This window comes from Odontesthes bonariensis, chromosome 23, assembly GCF_027942865.1.
Source record: "Odontesthes bonariensis isolate fOdoBon6 chromosome 23, fOdoBon6.hap1, whole genome shotgun sequence".
NCBI lineage: Eukaryota > Metazoa > Chordata > Actinopteri > Atheriniformes > Atherinopsidae > Odontesthes > Odontesthes bonariensis.
In genome coordinates, this window is record NC_134528.1 from 20,791,765 (window position 1) to 20,812,628 (window position 20,864).

At 49.5% G+C, this 20,864-nt stretch overlaps 1 protein-coding gene across 1 annotated transcript in view; it reads left to right on the forward strand.

Annotated features, from left to right (window-relative positions):
* The window catches only part of mlst8 (MTOR associated protein, LST8 homolog (S. cerevisiae)), a 271,460-nt gene that overhangs the window by 143,498 nt on the left and 107,098 nt on the right, over positions 1-20,864 (forward strand). The window lies entirely within an intron of this gene.

Here is a 20,864-nt window from a genome sequence, read left to right on the forward strand (position 1 = left end):
ACGGGCCGCGCTGTGACGGAGGCAGTTTCAAATGGTCTGGCAGAGTCAGCGACGTAGGCTGTGAGAGACTGTAGACCTTCCATATTGTTAGATTGGTGGACATGGTTAATACTTTAAATTTGCAGGCTCGGAGCAGAATTCTGAGGATTGGCTGGACCTGACGTTTTTCCTGAGACCTGACTCTGACGGCGTTTTTTCTGAGACCTGACTCTGACGCCGTTTTTTCTGAGACCTGACTCTGACGGCGTTTTTTCTGAGACCTGACTGACGGCGTTTTTCCTGAGACCTGACTCTGACGGCGTTTTTTCTGAGACCTGACTCTGACGGCGTTTTTCCTGAGACCTGACTCTGACGGCGTTTTTTCTGAGACCTGACTCTGACGGCGTTTTTCCTGAGACTTGACTCTGACGGCGTTTTTCCTGAGACTTGACTCTGACGGCGTTTTTCCTGAGACCTGACTCTGACGGCGTTTTTCCTGAGACCTGACTCTGACGGCGTTTTTCCTGAGAACTGACTCTGACGGCGTTTTTTCTGAGACCTGACTCTGACGGCGTTTTTCCTGAGACCTGACTCTGACGGCGTTTTTCCTGAGACCTGACTCTGACGGCGTTTTTCCTGAGACCTGACTCTGACGGCGTTTTTTCTGAGACCTGACTCTGACGGCGTTTTTCCTGAGACTTGACTCTGACGGCGTTTTTCCTGAGACTTGACTCTGACGGCGTTTTTCCTGAGACCTGACTCTGACGGCGTTTTTCCTGAGACCTGACTCTGACGGCGTTTTTCCTGAGACCTGACTCTGACGGCGTTTTTCCTGAGAACTGACTCTGACGGCGTTTTTTTTGAGACCTGACTCTGACGGCGTTTCTTCTGAGACCTGACTCTGACGGCGTTTTTCCTGAGACCTGACGCTGACAGCGTTTTTCCTGAGACCTGACTCTGACGGCGTTTTTCCTGAGAACTGACTCTGACGGCGTTTTTTCTGAGACATGACTCTGACGGCGTTTTTTCTGAGAACTGACTCTGACGGCGTTTTGTCTGAGACCTGACTGACGGCGTTTTTTCGGAGACCTGACTGACGGCGTTTTTCCTGAGACCTGACTCTGACGGCGTTTTTTCTGAGACCTGACTCTGACGGCGTTTTTCCTGAGACCTGACTCTGGATAAGATTGGTGGACATGCTTAATACTTTAAATTTGCGGGCTCGGAGCAGGATGCGTAAATAATTCTGAGGATTGGCTTGAGAGTGAGGTGGCCGTGTGAAATTTGCCAAGAGAAAGAATCGAACCCGTGAGCTTCTACTTGTTGGGCATGGGCTTAAGTGGGTGAGCTACACACACAAAGCACTTATAGCCAGAAGATTTTGTAGAATTTATGGAGAGCAACGGGTGGCTATCGCGCGTGTCTTGCTAGATGCTTGTGTTGAGTTTCCACTCGTCTACAACTATGATGCCTGTGAAAGCAGAATGGAACTTTTTGGAAGTTTTCTTCAGTGTTTAGCAGTTTTTTAAAACAGTGGTTTCAAAATGTTATTATTTTTCAGTCCTCATTCTTGTTAAGAGGTTTTGAAGAGTAAAGGTGTTTTTTTTATGTGCATTCATTCGTCTTTATTTGCAATATTATTCTTTTTGCACCCCACCCCACCCCACCCCACCCCACCTCACCCCCAACCCCCCTCACCACCACAACCATCCGGCTGAATCTCAACTTAATCAAGGCAAAAGTTTGCAGTCACACCAGAGCCATTCAGATCAAAAAATACATTTATTGGAAAAGGAAACGACCAAAACACAATACATTGACATCGTAGTCTGCCATAGTGGTCGAACAAAAAGAAAAGAAAAGTAAGGAAAAGCCACAAAAATGGACTTGCAGGACCAGCAATGTAAGAATTTCATCGTGGAGTATGACCATCTGTTTTTTAATTGACACGTGACAGTGAGGATAGATGAGTTTTGATTCATCAACATAAGTAATGGTGCCGTTCTGAAAAGTTATCTTTTTTTCATTTAGGAAAATTTATTTCATACGCCACTTCATGTGTCCCAAAAGTTACAAGCACACACCTCTGTGAGACATGTACACATGGGAGAATACGGGGCAGCATTGTTGCGTAAAAAGCTATCCCAGCAGAGGAGCATTGCTGCTACGCGTGCACGTGTGGAAAGCAAAAGGGAAAATCTCTTCGAGCTGCACAGCTACTAGAAGCGTAAGGCGTCGGGGATTTCTCTGACGAGGCGCCTAAACCAGCCGGTCGGTTGCAGGTCAAGATCGGTCTCAATCTGGATGCGCTCCTCTCCTCTGCCCTTCGGTGAAGCCGGCAGGGGTTGGCACGGCGCTCGGAACTTCGTTGGAGTGCTCCGTGGCGCTGCAGTCAGCCCGTGTGGAGGCAGCTGACTGACTGCAGTTTTCTCCGCTGCGTTGGGCCCCGGTGAGTTGAGCACATCCGCGTGGGAGCTCCGAGGCAGGCGGGAAACGAAGAAGGGATGCTGCAGAACCTTTTGGGGTTTGACGCGCTGATCTGCGTCCAAGTCCAGCATCCCTTTGATTAAGTTCAGCAAGAGATGCTGGTCAGAGTTGTCAGGTCCTGTGCCCGTCCTCATATAGCGCTCAAGGTCCTGGAGAGACCTGAGCCTCAGGTGTCTCGTTTCTTGGGGCGTGAGCCTTGTCTCATGCCGGAACTCCTCCGGGGACTTAAATCTCCAGTGCTGCTGACTGTGCTCTTCATAGCAGAAATAGAGGCTTGTCTCAAACCCGCGGTCCAGGACGTAGTCAGGTGGCTGGCCCTGAGTTTCTACGATAAACCTGAGGACATCTTAGTTCATGCTCCCAGGGTAGAGGGGGTACCCTGAAGCCAACTCTACAGCCGTGAGGCCCAGAGACCACATATCAATGGCCTCGTTAAAGGGCATGCGCAGCATCACCTCCGGTGCCCTGTACCACATGGTACCACCGTGTACTACCCCGGAGAGGCCAGGGACAGCTGCCCCCACGTGGAGAGCCAGGCCAAAGTCAATTATTTTTACTCTGAGTGGCCGCTGACGTCGGTCTGCGACCATGACATTTTCCGGTTTGAGGTCCGCGTGCACTATTCCCAAGGACCCCAGCTGGATCAAGGCTGAGGCGAGCTGATGTAAGATCGGCCTGAGCTCTGTGACTGGAAGGGCGGCAAAGCACCTGTCCTTCATGTAGTGGTGGAGGCTTTGGTCGAGGAGTTCAAAGCTCAAACAGACCAGCTCATAGTGGAGGAAATAGCCGTTCCATCTCACTATGTTGGAGGTGTCTGGATCCAGTCGTCGCAGCTTCTTCAGGATGTGGATCTCTTGTTTGGCCTGTCGTTTAGTCTGAGGGTGGCTCTTGTTAACCTTGATGGCCTCTGTCCTGTCGGTAACCACATGACGGCACAGGGCTACGAGTCCAAAGCCGCCCTCTCCGAGGAGATCCTCCACTTTGCGACAGCAGCCCAGTGTGCTCCCGGGAAAGATCCCAAGATCCAGTGGGTTGGTCTCCAACATCATTTTGGGGTGTGTTTTTCAAGGAATCTTTGAAGGTGTATGACGGGCCGCGCTGTGACGGAGGCAGTTTCAAATGGTCTGGCAGAGTCAGCGACGTAGGCTGTGAGAGACTGTAGACCTTCCATATTGTTAGATTGGCGGACATGGTTAATACTTTAAATGTGCGGGCTCGGAGCAGGATGCGTAAATAATTCCGCGGCTTGGCTCGAGAGTGAGGTGACTGTGTAAAATTTGCAAAGAGAAAGAATCGAACTCGTGAGCTTGTGCTTGTCAGGCATGTGCTTAAGTGGGTGAGCTACACACACAAAACACTTCAAAGCTGATGATTTTGGAGTATTTATGGAGAGGACGGGTGGCTATCGCGCGTGTCTTGGTAGATGCTTGTGTTGAGTTTTCACTCGTTTACAACTATGACGCTTGTGAAAGCAGAATGGAACTTTTTGGAAGTTTTCTTCAGTGTTTAGCAGTTTTTTAAAACAGTGGTTTCAAAATGTTATTATTTTTCAGTCCTTATTCCTGTTAAGACGTTTTGAGTTGTAAAGGTGTTTTTTTTTTATGTGCATTCATTCATCTTTATTTGCAATATTATTCTTTTTGCACCCCACCCCACCCCACCCCACTCCACCCCACCCCACCCCACCTCACCCCCAACCCCCCTCACCACCACAACCATCCGGCTGAATCTCAACTTAATCAAGGCAAAAGTTTGCAGTCACACCAGAGCCATTCAGATCAAAAAATACATTTATTGGAAAAGGAAACGACCAAAACACAATACATTGACATCGTAGTCTGCCATAGTGGTCGAACAAAAAGAAAAGAAAAGTAAGGAAAAGCCACAAAAATGGACTTGCAGGACCAGCAATGTAAGAATTTCATCGTGGAGTATGACCATCTGTTTTTTAATTGACACGTGACAGTGAGGATAGATGAGTTTTGATTCATCAACAGAAGTAATGGTGCCGTTCTGAAAAGTTATCTTTTTTTCATTTAGGAAAATTTATTTCATACGCCACTTCATGTGTCCCAAAAGTTACAAGCACACACCTCTGTGAGACATGTACACATGGGAGAATACGGGGCAGCATTGTTGCGTAAAAAGCTATCCCAGCAGAGGAGTATTGCTGCTGCGCGTGCACGTGTGGAAAGCAAAAGGGAAAAAAATTTCGAGCTGCACAGCTACTAGAAGCGTAAGGCGTTGGGGATTTCTCTGACGAGGCGCCTAAACCAGCCGGTCGGTTGCAGGTCAAGATCGGTCTCAATCTGGATGCGCTCCTCTCCTCTGCCCTTCGGTGAAGCAGGCAGGGGTTGGCACGGCGCTCGGAACTTCGTTGGAGTGCTCCGTGGCGCTGCAGTCAGCCCGTGTGGAGGCAGCTGACTGACTGCAGTTTTCTCCGCTGCGTTGGGCCCCGGTGAGTTGAGCACATCCGCGTGGGAGCTCCGAGGCAGGCGGGAAACGAAGAAGGGATGCTGCAGAACCTCTTGGGGTTTGACGCGCTGATCTGCGTCCAAGTCCAGCATCCCTTTGATTAAGTTCAGCAAGAGATGCTGGTCAGAGTTGTCAGGTCCTGTGCCCGTCCTCATATAGCGCTCAAGGTCCTGGAGAGACCTGAGCCTCAGGCATCTCGTTTCTTGGGGCGTGAGCCTTGTCTCATGCCGGAACTCCTCCGGGGACTTAAATCTCCAGTGCTGCTGACTGTGCTCTTCATAGCAGAAATAGAGGCTTGTCTCAAACCCGCGGTCCAGGACGTAGTCAGCTGGCTGGCCCTGAGTTTCTACGATAAACCTGAGGACATCGTAGTTCATGCTCCCAGGGTAGAGGGGGTACCCTGTAGCCAACTCTACAGCCGTGAGGCCCAGAGACCACATATCAATGGCCTCGTTAAAGGGCATGCGCAGCATCACCTCCGGTGCCCTGTACCCCATGGTACCACCGTGTCCTACCCCGGAGAGGCCAGGGACAGCTGCCCCCACGTGGAGAGCCAGGCCAAAGTCAATTATTTTTACTCTGAGTGGCCGCTGACGTCGGTCTGCGACCATGACATTTTCCGGTTTGAGGTCCGCGTGCACTATTCCCAAGGACCCCAGCTGGATCAAGGCTGAGGTGAGCTGATGTAAGACCGGCCTGAGCTGTGTGACTGGAAGGGCGGCAAAGCACCTGTCCTTCATGTAGTGGTGGAGGCTTTGGTCGAGGAGTTCAAAGCTCAAACAGACCAGCTCATAGTGGAGGAAATAGCCGTTCCATCTCACTATGTTGGAGGTGTCTGGATCCAGTCGACGCAGCTTCTTCAGGATGTGGATCTCTTGTTTGGCCTGTCGCTTAGTCTGAGGGTGGCTCTTGTTAACCTTGATGGCCTCTGTCCTGTCGGTAACCACATGACGGCACAGGGCTACGAATCCAAAGCCGCCCTCTCCGAGGAGATTCTCCACTTTGCGACAGCAGCCCAGTGTGCTCCCGGGAAAGATCCCAAGATCCAGTGGGTTGGTGTCCAACATCATTTTGGGGTGTGTTTTTCAAGGAATCTTTGAAGGTGTATGACGGGCCGCGCTGTGACGGAGGCAGTTTCAAATGGTCTGGCAGAGTCAGCGACGTAGGATGTGAGAGACTGTAGACCTTCCATATTGTTAGATTGGTGGACATGGTTAATACTTTAAATTTGCAGGCTCGGAGCAGAATTCTGAGGATTGGCTGGACCTGACGTTTTTCCTGAGACCTGACTCTGACGGCGTTTTTTCTGAGACCTGACTCTGACGCCGTTTTTTCTGAGACCTGACTCTGACGGCGTTTTTTCTGAGACCTGACTGACGGCGTTTTTCCTGAGACCTGACTCTGACGGCGTTTTTTCTGAGACCTGACTCTGACGGCGTTTTTCCTGAGACCTGACTCTGACGGCGTTTTTTCTGAGACCTGACTCTGACGGCGTTTTTCCTGAGACTTGACTCTGACGGCGTTTTTCCTGAGACTTGACTCTGACGGCGTTTTTCCTGAGACCTGACTCTGACGGCGTTTTTCCTGAGACCTGACTCTGACGGCGTTTTTCCTGAGAACTGACTCTGACGGCGTTTTTTTTGAGACCTGACTCTGACGGCGTTTCTTCTGAGACCTGACTCTGACGGCGTTTTTCCTGAGACCTGACGCTGACGGCGTTTTTCCTGAGACCTGACTCTGACGGCGTTTTTCCTGAGACCTGACTCTGACGGCGTTTTTCCTGAGACCTGACTCTGACGGCGTTTTTTCTGAGACCTGACTCTGACGGCGTTTTTCCTGAGACTTGACTCTGACGGCGTTTTTCCTGAGACTTGACTCTGACGGCGTTTTTCCTGAGACCTGACTCTGACGGCGTTTTTCCTGAGACCTGACTCTGACGGCGTTTTTCCTGAGAACTGACTCTGACGGCGTTTTTTTTGAGACCTGACTCTGACGGCGTTTCTTCTGAGACCTGACTCTGACGGCGTTTTTCCTGAGACCTGACGCTGACAGCGTTTTTCCTGAGACCTGACTCTGACGGCGTTTTTCCTGAGAACTGACTCTGACGGCGTTTTTTCTGAGACATGACTCTGACGGCGTTTTTTCTGAGAACTGACTCTGACGGCGTTTTGTCTGAGACCTGACTGACGGCGTTTTTTCGGAGACCTGACTGACGGCGTTTTTCCTGAGACCTGACTCTGACGGCGTTTTTTCTGAGACCTGACTCTGACGGCGTTTTTCCTGAGACCTGACTCTGGATAAGATTGGTGGACATGCTTAATACTTTAAATTTGCGGGCTCGGAGCAGGATGCGTAAATAATTCTGAGGATTGGCTTGAGAGTGAGGTGGCCGTGTGAAATTTGCCAAGAGAAAGAATCGAACCCGTGAGCTTCTACTTGTTGGGCATGGGCTTAAGTGGGTGAGCTACACACACAAAGCACTTATAGCCAGAAGATTTTGTAGAATTTATGGAGAGCAACGGGTGGCTATCGCGCGTGTCTTGCTAGATGCTTGTGTTGAGTTTCCACTCGTCTACAACTATGATGCCTGTGAAAGCAGAATGGAACTTTTTGGAAGTTTTCTTCAGTGTTTAGCAGTTTTTTAAAACAGTGGTTTCAAAATGTTATTATTTTTCAGTCCTCATTCTTGTTAAGAGGTTTTGAAGAGTAAAGGTGTTTTTTTTATGTGCATTCATTCGTCTTTATTTGCAATATTATTCTTTTTGCACCCCACCCCACCCCACCCCACCCCACCTCACCCCCAACCCCCCTCACCACCACAACCATCCGGCTGAATCTCAACTTAATCAAGGCAAAAGTTTGCAGTCACACCAGAGCCATTCAGATCAAAAAATACATTTATTGGAAAAGGAAACGACCAAAACACAATACATTGACATCGTAGTCTGCCATAGTGGTCGAACAAAAAGAAAAGAAAAGTAAGGAAAAGCCACAAAAATGGACTTGCAGGACCAGCAATGTAAGAATTTCATCGTGGAGTATGACCATCTGTTTTTTAATTGACACGTGACAGTGAGGATAGATGAGTTTTGATTCATCAACATAAGTAATGGTGCCGTTCTGAAAAGTTATCTTTTTTTCATTTAGGAAAATTTATTTCATACACCACTTCATGTGTCCCAAAAGTTACAAGCACACACCTCTGTGAGACATGTACACATGGGAGAATACGGGGCAACATTGTTGCGTAAAAAGCTATCCCAGCAGAGGAGTATTGCTGCTACGCGTGCACGTGTGGAAAGCAAAAGGGAAAAAAATTTCGAGCTGCACAGCTACTAGAAGCGTAAGGCGTTGGGGATTTCTCTGACGAGGCGCCTAAACCAGCCGGTCGGTTGCAGGTCAAGATCGGTCTCAATCTGGATGCGCTCCTCTCCTCTGCCCTTCGGTGAAGCAGGCAGGGGTTGGCACGGCGCTCGGAACTTCGTTGGAGTGCTCCGTGGCGCTGCAGTCAGCCCGTGTGGAGGCAGCTGACTGACTGCAGTTTTCTCCGCTGCGTTGGGCCCCGGTGAGTTGAGCACATCCGCGTGGGAGCTCCGAGGCAGGCGGGAAACGAAGAAGGGATGCTGCAGAACCTCTTGGGGTTTGATGCGCTGATCTGCGTCCAAGTCCAGCATCCCTTTGATTAAGTTCAGCAAGAGATGCTGGTCAGAGTTGTCAGGTCCTGTGCCCGTCCTCATATAGCGCTCAAGGTCCTGGAGAGACCTGAGCCTCAGGCATCTCGTTTCTTGGGGCGTGAGCCTTGTCTCATGCCGGAACTCCTCCGGGGACTTAAATCTCCAGTGCTGCTGACTGTGCTCTTCATAGCAGAAATAGAGGCTTGTCTCAAACCCGCGGTCCAGGACGTAGTCAGCTGGCTGGCCCTGAGTTTCTACGATAAACCTGAGGACATCGTAGTTCATGCTCCCAGGGTAGAGGGGGTACCCTGTAGCCAACTCTACAGCCGTGAGGCCCAGAGACCACATATCAATGGCCTCGTTAAAGGGCATGCGCAGCATCACCTCCGGTGCCCTGTACCCCATGGTACCACCGTGTCCTACCCCGGAGAGGCCAGGGACAGCTGCCCCCACGTGGAGAGCCAGGCCAAAGTCAATTATTTTTACTCTGAGTGGCCGCTGACGTCGGTCTGCGACCATGACATTTTCCGGTTTGAGGTCCGCGTGCACTATTCCCAAGGACCCCAGCTGGATCAAGGCTGAGGTGAGCTGATGTAAGACCGGCCTGAGCTGTGTGACTGGAAGGGCGGCAAAGCACCTGTCCTTCATGTAGTGGTGGAGGCTTTGGTCGAGGAGTTCAAAGCTCAAACAGACCAGCTCATAGTGGAGGAAATAGCCGTTCCATCTCACTATGTTGGAGGTGTCTGGATCCAGTCGACGCAGCTTCTTCAGGATGTGGATCTCTTGTTTGGCCTGTCGCTTAGTCTGAGGGTGGCTCTTGTTAACCTTGATGGCCTCTGTCCTGTCGGTAACCACATGACGGCACAGGGCTACGAATCCAAAGCCGCCCTCTCCGAGGAGATTCTCCACTTTGCGACAGCAGCCCAGTGTGCTCCCGGGAAAGATCCCAAGATCCAGTGGGTTGGTGTCCAACATCATTTTGGGGTGTGTTTTTCAAGGAATCTTTGAAGGTGTATGACGGGCCGCGCTGTGACGGAGGCAGTTTCAAATGGTCTGGCAGAGTCAGCGACGTAGGATGTGAGAGACTGTAGACCTTCCATATTGTTAGATTGGTGGACATGGTTAATACTTTAAATTTGCAGGCTCGGAGCAGAATTCTGAGGATTGGCTGGACCTGACGTTTTTCCTGAGACCTGACTCTGACGGCGTTTTTTCTGAGACCTGACTCTGACGCCGTTTTTTCTGAGACCTGACTCTGACGGCGTTTTTTCTGAGACCTGACTGACGGCGTTTTTCCTGAGACCTGACTCTGACGGCGTTTTTTCTGAGACCTGACTCTGACGGCGTTTTTCCTGAGACCTGACTCTGACGGCGTTTTTTCTGAGACCTGACTCTGACGGCGTTTTTCCTGAGACTTGACTCTGACGGCGTTTTTCCTGAGACTTGACTCTGACGGCGTTTTTCCTGAGACCTGACTCTGACGGCGTTTTTCCTGAGACCTGACTCTGACGGCGTTTTTCCTGAGAACTGACTCTGACGGCGTTTTTTTTGAGACCTGACTCTGACGGCGTTTCTTCTGAGACCTGACTCTGACGGCGTTTTTCCTGAGACCTGACGCTGACGGCGTTTTTCCTGAGACCTGACTCTGACGGCGTTTTTCCTGAGACCTGACTCTGACGGCGTTTTTCCTGAGACCTGACTCTGACGGCGTTTTTTCTGAGACCTGACTCTGACGGCGTTTTTTCTGAGACCTGACTCTGACGGCGTTTTTCCTGAGACTTGACTCTGACGGCGTTTTTCCTGAGACTTGACTCTGACGGCGTTTTTCCTGAGACCTGACTCTGACGGCGTTTTTCCTGAGACCTGACTCTGACGGCGTTTTTCCTGAGAACTGACTCTGACGGCGTTTTTTTTGAGACCTGACTCTGACGGCGTTTCTTCTGAGACCTGACTCTGACGGCGTTTTTCCTGAGACCTGACGCTGACAGCGTTTTTCCTGAGACCTGACTCTGACGGCGTTTTTCCTGAGAACTGACTCTGACGGCGTTTTTTCTGAGACATGACTCTGACGGCGTTTTTTCTGAGAACTGACTCTGACGGCGTTTTGTCTGAGACCTGACTGACGGCGTTTTTTCGGAGACCTGACTGACGGCGTTTTTCCTGAGACCTGACTCTGACGGCGTTTTTTCTGAGACCTGACTCTGACGGCGTTTTTCCTGAGACCTGACTCTGGATAAGATTGGTGGACATGCTTAATACTTTAAATTTGCGGGCTCGGAGCAGGATGCGTAAATAATTCTGAGGATTGGCTTGAGAGTGAGGTGGCCGTGTGAAATTTGCCAAGAGAAAGAATCGAACCCGTGAGCTTCTACTTGTTGGGCATGGGCTTAAGTGGGTGAGCTACACACACAAAGCACTTATAGCCAGAAGATTTTGTAGAATTTATGGAGAGCAACGGGTGGCTATCGCGCGTGTCTTGCTAGATGCTTGTGTTGAGTTTCCACTCGTCTACAACTATGATGCCTGTGAAAGCAGAATGGAACTTTTTGGAAGTTTTCTTCAGTGTTTAGCAGTTTTTTAAAACAGTGGTTTCAAAATGTTATTATTTTTCAGTCCTCATTCTTGTTAAGAGGTTTTGAAGAGTAAAGGTGTTTTTTTTATGTGCATTCATTCGTCTTTATTTGCAATATTATTCTTTTTGCACCCCACCCCACCCCACCCCACCCCACCCCACCCCACCTCACCCCCAACCCCCCTCACCACCACAACCATCCGGCTGAATCTCAACTTAATCAAGGCAAAAGTTTGCAGTCACACCAGAGCCATTCAGATCAAAAAATACATTTATTGGAAAAGGAAACGACCAAAACACAATACATTGACATCGTAGTCTGCCATAGTGGTCGAACAAAAAGAAAAGAAAAGTAAGGAAAAGCCACAAAAATGGACTTGCAGGACCAGCAATGTAAGAATTTCATCGTGGAGTATGACCATCTGTTTTTTAATTGACACGTGACAGTGAGGATAGATGAGTTTTGATTCATCAACATAAGTAATGGTGCCGTTCTGAAAAGTTATCTTTTTTTCATTTAGGAAAATTTATTTCATACACCACTTCATGTGTCCCAAAAGTTACAAGCACACACCTCTGTGAGACATGTACACATGGGAGAATACGGGGCAACATTGTTGCGTAAAAAGCTATCCCAGCAGAGGAGTATTGCTGCTACGCGTGCACGTGTGGAAAGCAAAAGGGAAAAAAATTTCGAGCTGCACAGCTACTAGAAGCGTAAGGCGTTGGGGATTTCTCTGACGAGGCGCCTAAACCAGCCGGTCGGTTGCAGGTCAAGATCGGTCTCAATCTGGATGCGCTCCTCTCCTCTGCCCTTCGGTGAAGCAGGCAGGGGTTGGCACGGCGCTCGGAACTTCGTTGGAGTGCTCCGTGGCGCTGCAGTCAGCCCGTGTGGAGGCAGCTGACTGACTGCAGTTTTCTCCGCTGCGTTGGGCCCCGGTGAGTTGAGCACATCCGCGTGGGAGCTCCGAGGCAGGCGGGAAACGAAGAAGGGATGCTGCAGAACCTCTTGGGGTTTGATGCGCTGATCTGCGTCCAAGTCCAGCATCCCTTTGATTAAGTTCAGCAAGAGATGCTGGTCAGAGTTGTCAGGTCCTGTGCCCGTCCTCATATAGCGCTCAAGGTCCTGGAGAGACCTGAGCCTCAGGCATCTCGTTTCTTGGGGCGTGAGCCTTGTCTCATGCCGGAACTCCTCCGGGGACTTAAATCTCCAGTGCTGCTGACTGTGCTCTTCATAGCAGAAATAGAGGCTTGTCTCAAACCCGCGGTCCAGGACGTAGTCAGCTGGCTGGCCCTGAGTTTCTACGATAAACCTGAGGACATCGTAGTTCATGCTCCCAGGGTAGAGGGGGTACCCTGTAGCCAACTCTACAGCCGTGAGGCCCAGAGACCACATATCAATGGCCTCGTTAAAGGGCATGCGCAGCATCACCTCCGGTGCCCTGTACCCCATGGTACCACCGTGTCCTACCCCGGAGAGGCCAGGGACAGCTGCCCCCACGTGGAGAGCCAGGCCAAAGTCAATTATTTTTACTCTGAGTGGCCGCTGACGTCGGTCTGCGACCATGACATTTTCCGGTTTGAGGTCCGCGTGCACTATTCCCAAGGACCCCAGCTGGATCAAGGCTGAGGCGAGCTGATGTAAGATCGGCCTGAGCTCTGTGACTGGAAGGGCGGCAAAGCACCTGTCCTTCATGTAGTGGTGGAGGCTTTGGTCGAGGAGTTCAAAGCTCAAACAGACCAGCTCATAGTGGAGGAAATAGCCGTTCCATCTCACTATGTTGGAGGTGTCTGGATCCAGTCGTCGCAGCTTCTTCAGGATGTGGATCTCTTGTTTGGCCTGTCGTTTAGTCTGAGGGTGGCTCTTGTTAACCTTGATGGCCTCTGTCCTGTCGGTAACCACATGACGGCACAGGGCTACGAGTCCAAAGCCGCCCTCTCCGAGGAGATCCTCCACTTTGCGACAGCAGCCCAGTGTGCTCCCGGGAAAGATCCCAAGATCCAGTGGGTTGGTGTCCAACATCATTTTGGGGTGTGTTTTTCAAGGAATCTTTGAAGGTGTATGACGGGCCGCGCTGTGACGGAGGCAGTTTCAAATGGTCTGGCAGAGTCAGCGACGTAGGCTGTGAGAGACTGTAGACCTTCCATATTGTTAGATTGGTGGACATGGTTAATACTTTAAATTTGCAGGCTCGGAGCAGAATTCTGAGGATTGGCTGGACCTGACGTTTTTCCTGAGACCTGACTCTGACGGCGTTTTTTCTGAGACCTGACTCTGACGCCGTTTTTTCTGAGACCTGACTCTGACGGCGTTTTTTCTGAGACCTGACTGACGGCGTTTTTCCTGAGACCTGACTCTGACGGCGTTTTTTCTGAGACCTGACTCTGACGGCGTTTTTCCTGAGACCTGACTCTGACGGCGTTTTTTCTGAGACCTGACTCTGACGGCGTTTTTCCTGAGACTTGACTCTGACGGCGTTTTTCCTGAGACTTGACTCTGACGGCGTTTTTCCTGAGACCTGACTCTGACGGCGTTTTTCCTGAGACCTGACTCTGACGGCGTTTTTCCTGAGAACTGACTCTGACGGCGTTTTTTCTGAGACCTGACGCTGACGGCGTTTTTCCTGAGACCTGACTCTGACGGCGTTTTTCCTGAGACCTGACTCTGACGGCGTTTTTCCTGAGACCTGACTCTGACGGCGTTTTTTCTGAGACCTGACTCTGACGGCGTTTTTCCTGAGACCTGACTCTGACGGCGTTTTTTCTGAGACCTGACTCTGACGGCGTTTTTCCTGAGACTTGACTCTGACGGCGTTTTTCCTGAGACTTGACTCTGACGGCGTTTTTCCTGAGACCTGACTCTGACGGCGTTTTTCCTGAGACCTGACTCTGACGGCGTTTTTCCTGAGACCTGACTCTGACGGCGTTTTTTTTGAGACCTGACTCTGACGGCGTTTCTTCTGAGACCTGACTCTGACGGCGTTTCTTCTGAGACCTGACTCTGACGGCGTTTTTCCTGAGACCTGACGCTGACAGCGTTTTTCCTGAGACCTGACTCTGACGGCGTTTTTCCTGAGAACTGACTCTGACGGCGTTTTTTCTGAGACATGACTCTGACGGCGTTTTTTCTGAGAACTGACTCTGACGGCGTTTTGTCTGAGACCTGACTGACGGCGTTTTTTCGGAGACCTGACTGACGGCGTTTTTCCTGAGACCTGACTCTGACGGCGTTTTTTCTGAGACCTGACTCTGACGGCGTTTTTCCTGAGACCTGACTCTGGATAAGATTGGTGGACATGCTTAATACTTTAAATTTGCGGGCTCGGAGCAGGATGCGTAAATAATTCTGAGGATTGGCTTGAGAGTGAGGTGGCCGTGTGAAATTTGCCAAGAGAAAGAATCGAACCCGTGAGCTTCTACTTGTTGGGCATGGGCTTAAGTGGGTGAGCTACACACACAAAGCACTTATAGCCAGAAGATTTTGTAGAATTTATGGAGAGCAACGGGTGGCTATCGCGCGTGTCTTGCTAGATGCTTGTGTTGAGTTTCCACTCGTCTACAACTATGATGCCTGTGAAAGCAGAATGGAACTTTTTGGAAGTTTTCTTCAGTGTTTAGCAGTTTTTTAAAACAGTGGTTTCAAAATGTTATTATTTTTCAGTCCTCATTCTTGTTAAGAGGTTTTGAAGAGTAAAGGTGTTTTTTTTATGTGCATTCATTCGTCTTTATTTGCAATATTATTCTTTTTGCACCCCACCCCACCCCACCCCACCCCACCCCACCCCACCCCACCTCACCCCCAACCCCCCTCACCACCACAACCATCCGGCTGAATCTCAACTTAATCAAGGCAAAAGTTTGCAGTCACACCAGAGCCATTCAGATCAAAAAATACATTTATTGGAAAAGGAAACGACCAAAACACAATACATTGACATCGTAGTCTGCCATAGTGGTCGAACAAAAAGAAAAGAAAAGTAAGGAAAAGCCACAAAAATGGACTTGCAGGACCAGCAATGTAAGAATTTCATCGTGGAGTATGACCATCTGTTTTTTAATTGACACGTGACAGTGAGCATAGATGAGTTTTGATTCATCAACATAAGTAATGGTGCCGTTCTGAAAAGTTATCTTTTTTTCATTTAGGAAAATTTATTTCATACACCACTTCATGTGTCCCAAAAGTTACAAGCACACACCTCTGTGAGACATGTACACATGGGAGAATACGGGGCAACATTGTTGCGTAAAAAGCTATCCCAGCAGAGGAGTATTGCTGCTACGCGTGCACGTGTGGAAAGCAAAAGGGAAAAAAATTTCGAGCTGCACAGCTACTAGAAGCGTAAGGCGTTGGGGATTTCTCTGACGAGGCGCCTAAACCAGCCGGTCGGTTGCAGGTCAAGATCGGTCTCAATCTGGATGCGCTCCTCTCCTCTGCCCTTCGGTGAAGCAGGCAGGGGTTGGCACGGCGCTCGGAACTTCGTTGGAGTGCTCCGTGGCGCTGCAGTCAGCCCGTGTGGAGGCAGCTGACTGACTGCAGTTTTCTCCGCTGCGTTGGGCCCCGGTGAGTTGAGCACATCCGCGTGGGAGCTCCGAGGCAGGCGGGAAACGAAGAAGGGATGCTGCAGAACCTTTTGGGGTTTGACGCGCTGATCTGCGTCCAAGTCCAGCATCCCTTTGATTAAGTTCAGCAAGAGATGCTGGTCAGAGTTGTCAGGTCCTGTGCCCGTCCTCATATAGCGCTCAAGGTCCTGGAGAGACCTGAGCCTCAGGTGTCTCGTTTCTCGGGGCGTGAGCCTTGTCTCATGCCGGAACTCCTCCGGGGACTTAAATCTCCAGTGCTGCTGACTGTGCTCTTCATAGCAGAAATAGAGGCTTGTCTCAAACCCGCGGTCCAGGACGTAGTCAGCTGGCTGGCCCTGAGTTTCTACGATAAACCTGAGGACAGGGGTGGCCAACCCGCGGCTCCCGAGCCGCATGCGGCTCTTTGTCTGGTTTCATGCGGCTCTTACGTTCATACCAATTTTTTTTTTTTTTCCGCTTCGTTTGAGTTCAATACGGCAGCGGTCTCCAACCTTTTTTGCTCCATGGACCGGTTTAATGTCAGAAAATATTTTCACGGACCGGCCTTTCAGGTGTGGCGGATAAATACTACAAAATAAAATAATACAACTAACACTAGTGATGAGTCATGCGCACAAGCATCGGCTCTGAGAGCCGGCTCGCATCAAGTGAGAGCCGACTCCAAGTTTTTTTCCATTCGCTGCTTAGGTTTCACTTTCAGTGCTCAGTCCCAGCTCTGGTTACGACAGAGCTTTGTTATGATTGGCCAGCATGGCGACCAGCATGCGGTATTCATGTGAGAATTAAGGAGTTTGGTTCTGTTCTGTGGATTTGTTTGAAGTTTATTGTTAATTTGTGCAATAAAAAAGTTGAATTGAAATAAACAAATGTAAAAGTGGTTTTGTCACAGAATAAATGCAAAGAATTAGGCAATTATAAGGTCTCTCATAAAAACATTGAAAGCAAAAGGGTTTTCAACACATAAACCATGATTATTATTTTTTTTGCAAAGTTAAGGTAAAATATAGGCTACAAAAGATCCTAAATAAAGAGCCGAACTTCCCATCACTAACTAACACAGACTCTGTGGTATTTAGTAAATATAATAATAAACTTGAATCCACTGTGTACTTGTGTGTAAATTTATTAGCAGCGTCCTCCTGACATAACATCCTCTCTGCCTCCTAACGCTCTCTGGTCGCTATGGTAACGCTTAAACATGCCTTCAAAATGCAGCTTTCTTTTTCTTAGTGGTCACAGCCTCTTCTGTCTCCTCACTGGGAAGAAGCTTTCCAAACACGTCTGTTTTGACTCATTTTGCTCGGTTCATGGGTTTAATATCAGCGTTGATGCGTCACGTGACCGAGACGAGAGCGAGTGAAGAACAGACGGATGGAACGGAGAGCATTCAGTCATTTTTCAAAAAATGTGGCTCTTTGTGGTAACACAGTAAAAAATGCGGCTCTTAGTCTCTGACCGGTTGGCCACCCCTGTGCTAGATGCTTGTGTTGAGTTTTCACTCGTTTACAACTATGACGCTTGTGAAAGCAGAATGGAACTTTTTGGAAGTTTTCTTCAGTGTTTAGCAGTTTTTTAAAACAGTGGTTTCAAAATGTTATTATTTTTCAGTCCTTATTCCTGTTAAGACGTTTTGAATTGTAAAGGTGTTTTTTTTTTTATGTGCATTCATTCATCTTTATTTGCAATATTATTCTTTTTGCACCCCACCCCACCTCACCCCCAACCCCCCTCACCACCACAACCATCCGGCTGAATCTCAACTTAATCAAGGCAAAAGTTTGCAGTCACACCAGAGCCATTCAGATCAAAAAATACATTTATTGGAAAAGGAAACGACCAAAACACAATACATTGACATCGTAGTCTGCCATAGTGGTCGAACAAAAAGAAAAGAAAAGTAAGGAAAAGCCACAAAAATGGACTTGCAGGACCAGCAATGTAAGAATTTCATCGTGGAGTATGACCATCTGTTTTTTAATTGACACGTGACAGTGAGGATAGATGAGTTTTGATTCATCAACAGAAGTAATGGTGCCGTTCTGAAAAGTTATCTTTTTTTCATTTAGGAAAATTTATTTCATACGCCACTTCATGTGTCCCAAAAGTTACAAGCACACACCTCTGTGAGACATGTACACATGGGAGAATACGGGGCAGCATTGTTGCGTAAAAAGCTATCCCAGCAGAGGAGCATTGCTGCTACGCGTGCACGTGTGGAAAGCAAAAGGGAAAATCTCTTCGAGCTGCACAGCTACTAGAAGCGTAAGGCGTCGGGGATTTCTCTGACGAGGCGCCTAAACCAGCCGGTCGGTTGCAGGTCAAGATCGGTCTCAATCTGGATGCGCTCCTCTCCTCTGCCCTTCGGTGAAGCCGGCAGGGGTTGGCACGGCGCTCGGAACTTCGTTGGAGTGCTCCGTGGCGCTGCAGTCAGCCCGTGTGGAGGCAGCTGACTGACTGCAGTTTTCTCCGCTGCGTTGGGCCCCGGTGAGTTGAGCACATCCGCGTGGGAGCTCCGAGGCAGGCGGGAAACGAAGAAGGGATGCTGCAGAACCTTTTGGGGTTTGACGCGCTGATCTGCGTCCAAGTCCAGCATCCCTTTGATTAAGTTCAGCAAGAGATGCTGGTCAGAGTTGTCAGGTCCTGTGCCCGTCCTCATATAGCGCTCAAGGTCCTGGAGAGACCTGAGCCTCAGGTGTCTCGTTTCTTGGGGCGTGAGCCTTGTCTCATGCCGGAACTCCTCCGGGGACTTAAATCTCCAGTGCTGCTGACTGTGCTCTTCATAGCAGAAATAGAGGCTTGTCTCAAACCCGCGGTCCAGGACGTAGTCAGGTGGCTGGCCCTGAGTTTCTACGATAAACCTGAGGACATCATAGTTCATGCTCCCAGGGTAGAGGGGGTACCCTGAAGCCAACTCTACAGCCGTGAGGCCCAGAGACCACATATCAATGGCCTCGTTAAAGGGCATGCGCAGCATCACCTCCGGTGCCCTGTACCACATGGTACCACCGTGTACTACCCCGGAGAGGCCAGGGACAGCTGCCCCCACGTGGAGAGCCAGGCCAAAGTCAATTATTTTTACTCTGAGTGGCCGCTGACGTCGGTCTGCGACCATGACATTTTCCGGTTTGAGGTCCGCGTGCACTATTCCCAAGGACCCCAGCTGGATCAAGGCTGAGGCGAGCTGATGTAAGATCGGCCTGAGCTCTGTGACTGGAAGGGCGGCAAAGCACCTGTCCTTCATGTAGTGGTGGAGGCTTTGGTCGAGGAGTTCAAAGCTCAAACAGACCAGCTCATAGTGGAGGAAATAGCCGTTCCATCTCACTATGTTGGAGGTGTCTGGATCCAGTCGTCGCAGCTTCTTCAGGATGTGGATCTCTTGTTTGGCCTGTCGTTTAGTCTGAGGGTGGCTCTTGTTAACCTTGATGGCCTCTGTCCTGTCGGTAACCACATGACGGCACAGGGCTACGAGTCCAAAGCCGCCCTCTCCGAGGAGATCCTCCACTTTGCGGCAGCAGCCCAGTGTGCTCCCGGGAAAGATCCCAAGATCCAGTGGGTTGGTCTCCAACATCATTTTGGGGTGTGTTTTTCAAGGAATCTTTGAAGGTGTATGACGGGCCGCGCTGTGACGGAGGCAGTTTCAAATGGTCTGGCAGAGTCAGCGACGTAGGCTGTGAGAGACTGTAGACCTTCCATATTGTTAGATTGGCGGACATGGTTAATACTTTAAATTTGCGGGCTCGGAGCAGGATGCGTAAATAATTCCGAGGATTGGCCTGAGAGTGAGGTGGCCGTGTGAAATTTGCCAAGAGAAAGAATCCAACCCGTGAGCTTGTGCTTGTCAGGCATGTGCTTGTCAGGCATGTGCTTAAGTGGGTGAGCTACACACACAAAACACTGAGAGGCAGAAGATTTTGGAGTACTTATGGAGAGGAACGGGTGGCTATCGCGCGTGTCTTGGTAGATGCTTGTGTTGACTTTCCACTCGTTTACAACTATGACGCTTGTGAAAGCAGAATGGAACTTTTTGGAAGTTTTCTTCAGTGTTTAGCAGTTTTTTAAAACAGTGGTTTCAAAATGTTATTATTTTTCAGTCCTTATTCCTGTTAAGACGTTTTGAATTGTAAAGGTGTTTTTTTTTAATGTGCATTCATTCATCTTTATTTGCAATATTATTCTTTTTGCACCCCACCCCACCCCACCCCACCTCACCCCCAACCCCCCTCACCACCACAACCATCCGGCTGAATCTCAACTTAATCAAGGCAAAAGTTTGCAGTCACACCAGAGCCATTCAGATCAAAAAATACATTTATTGGAAAAGGAAACGACCAAAACACAATACATTGACATCGTGGTCTGCCATAGTGGTCGAACAAAAAGAAAAGAAAAGTAAGGAAAAGCCACAAAAATGGACTTGCAGGACCAGCAATGTAAGAATTTCATCGTGGAGTATGACCATCTGTTTTTTAATTGTCACGTGACAGTGAGGATAGATGAGTTTTGATTCATCAACATAAGTAATGGTGCCGTTCTGAAAAGTTATCTTTTTTTCATTTAGGAAAATTTATTTCATACGCCACTTCATGTGTCCCAAAAGTTACAAGCACACACCTCTGTGAGACATGTACACATGGGAGAATACGGGGCAGCATTGTTGCGTAAAAAGCTATCCCAGCAGAGGAGCATTGCTGCTACGCGTGCACGTGTGGAACGCAAAAGGGAAAATCTCTTCGAGCTGCACAGCTACTAGAAGCGTAAGGCGTCGGGGATTTCTCTGACGAGGCGCCTAAACCAGCCGGTCGGTTGCAGGTCAAGATCGGTCTCAATCTGGATGCGCTCCTCTCCTCTGCCCTTCGGTGAAGCAGGCAGGGGTTGGCACGGTGCTCGGAACTTCATTGGAGTGCTCCGTGGCGCTGCAGTCAGCCCGTGTGGAGGCAGCTGACTGACTGCAGTTTTCTCCGCTGCGTTGGGCCCCGGTGAGTTGAGCACATCCGCGTGGGAGCTCCGAGGCAGGCGGGAAACGAAGAAGGGATGCTGCAGAACCTTTTGGGGTTTGACGCGCTGATCTGCGTCCAGGTCCAGCATCCCTTTGA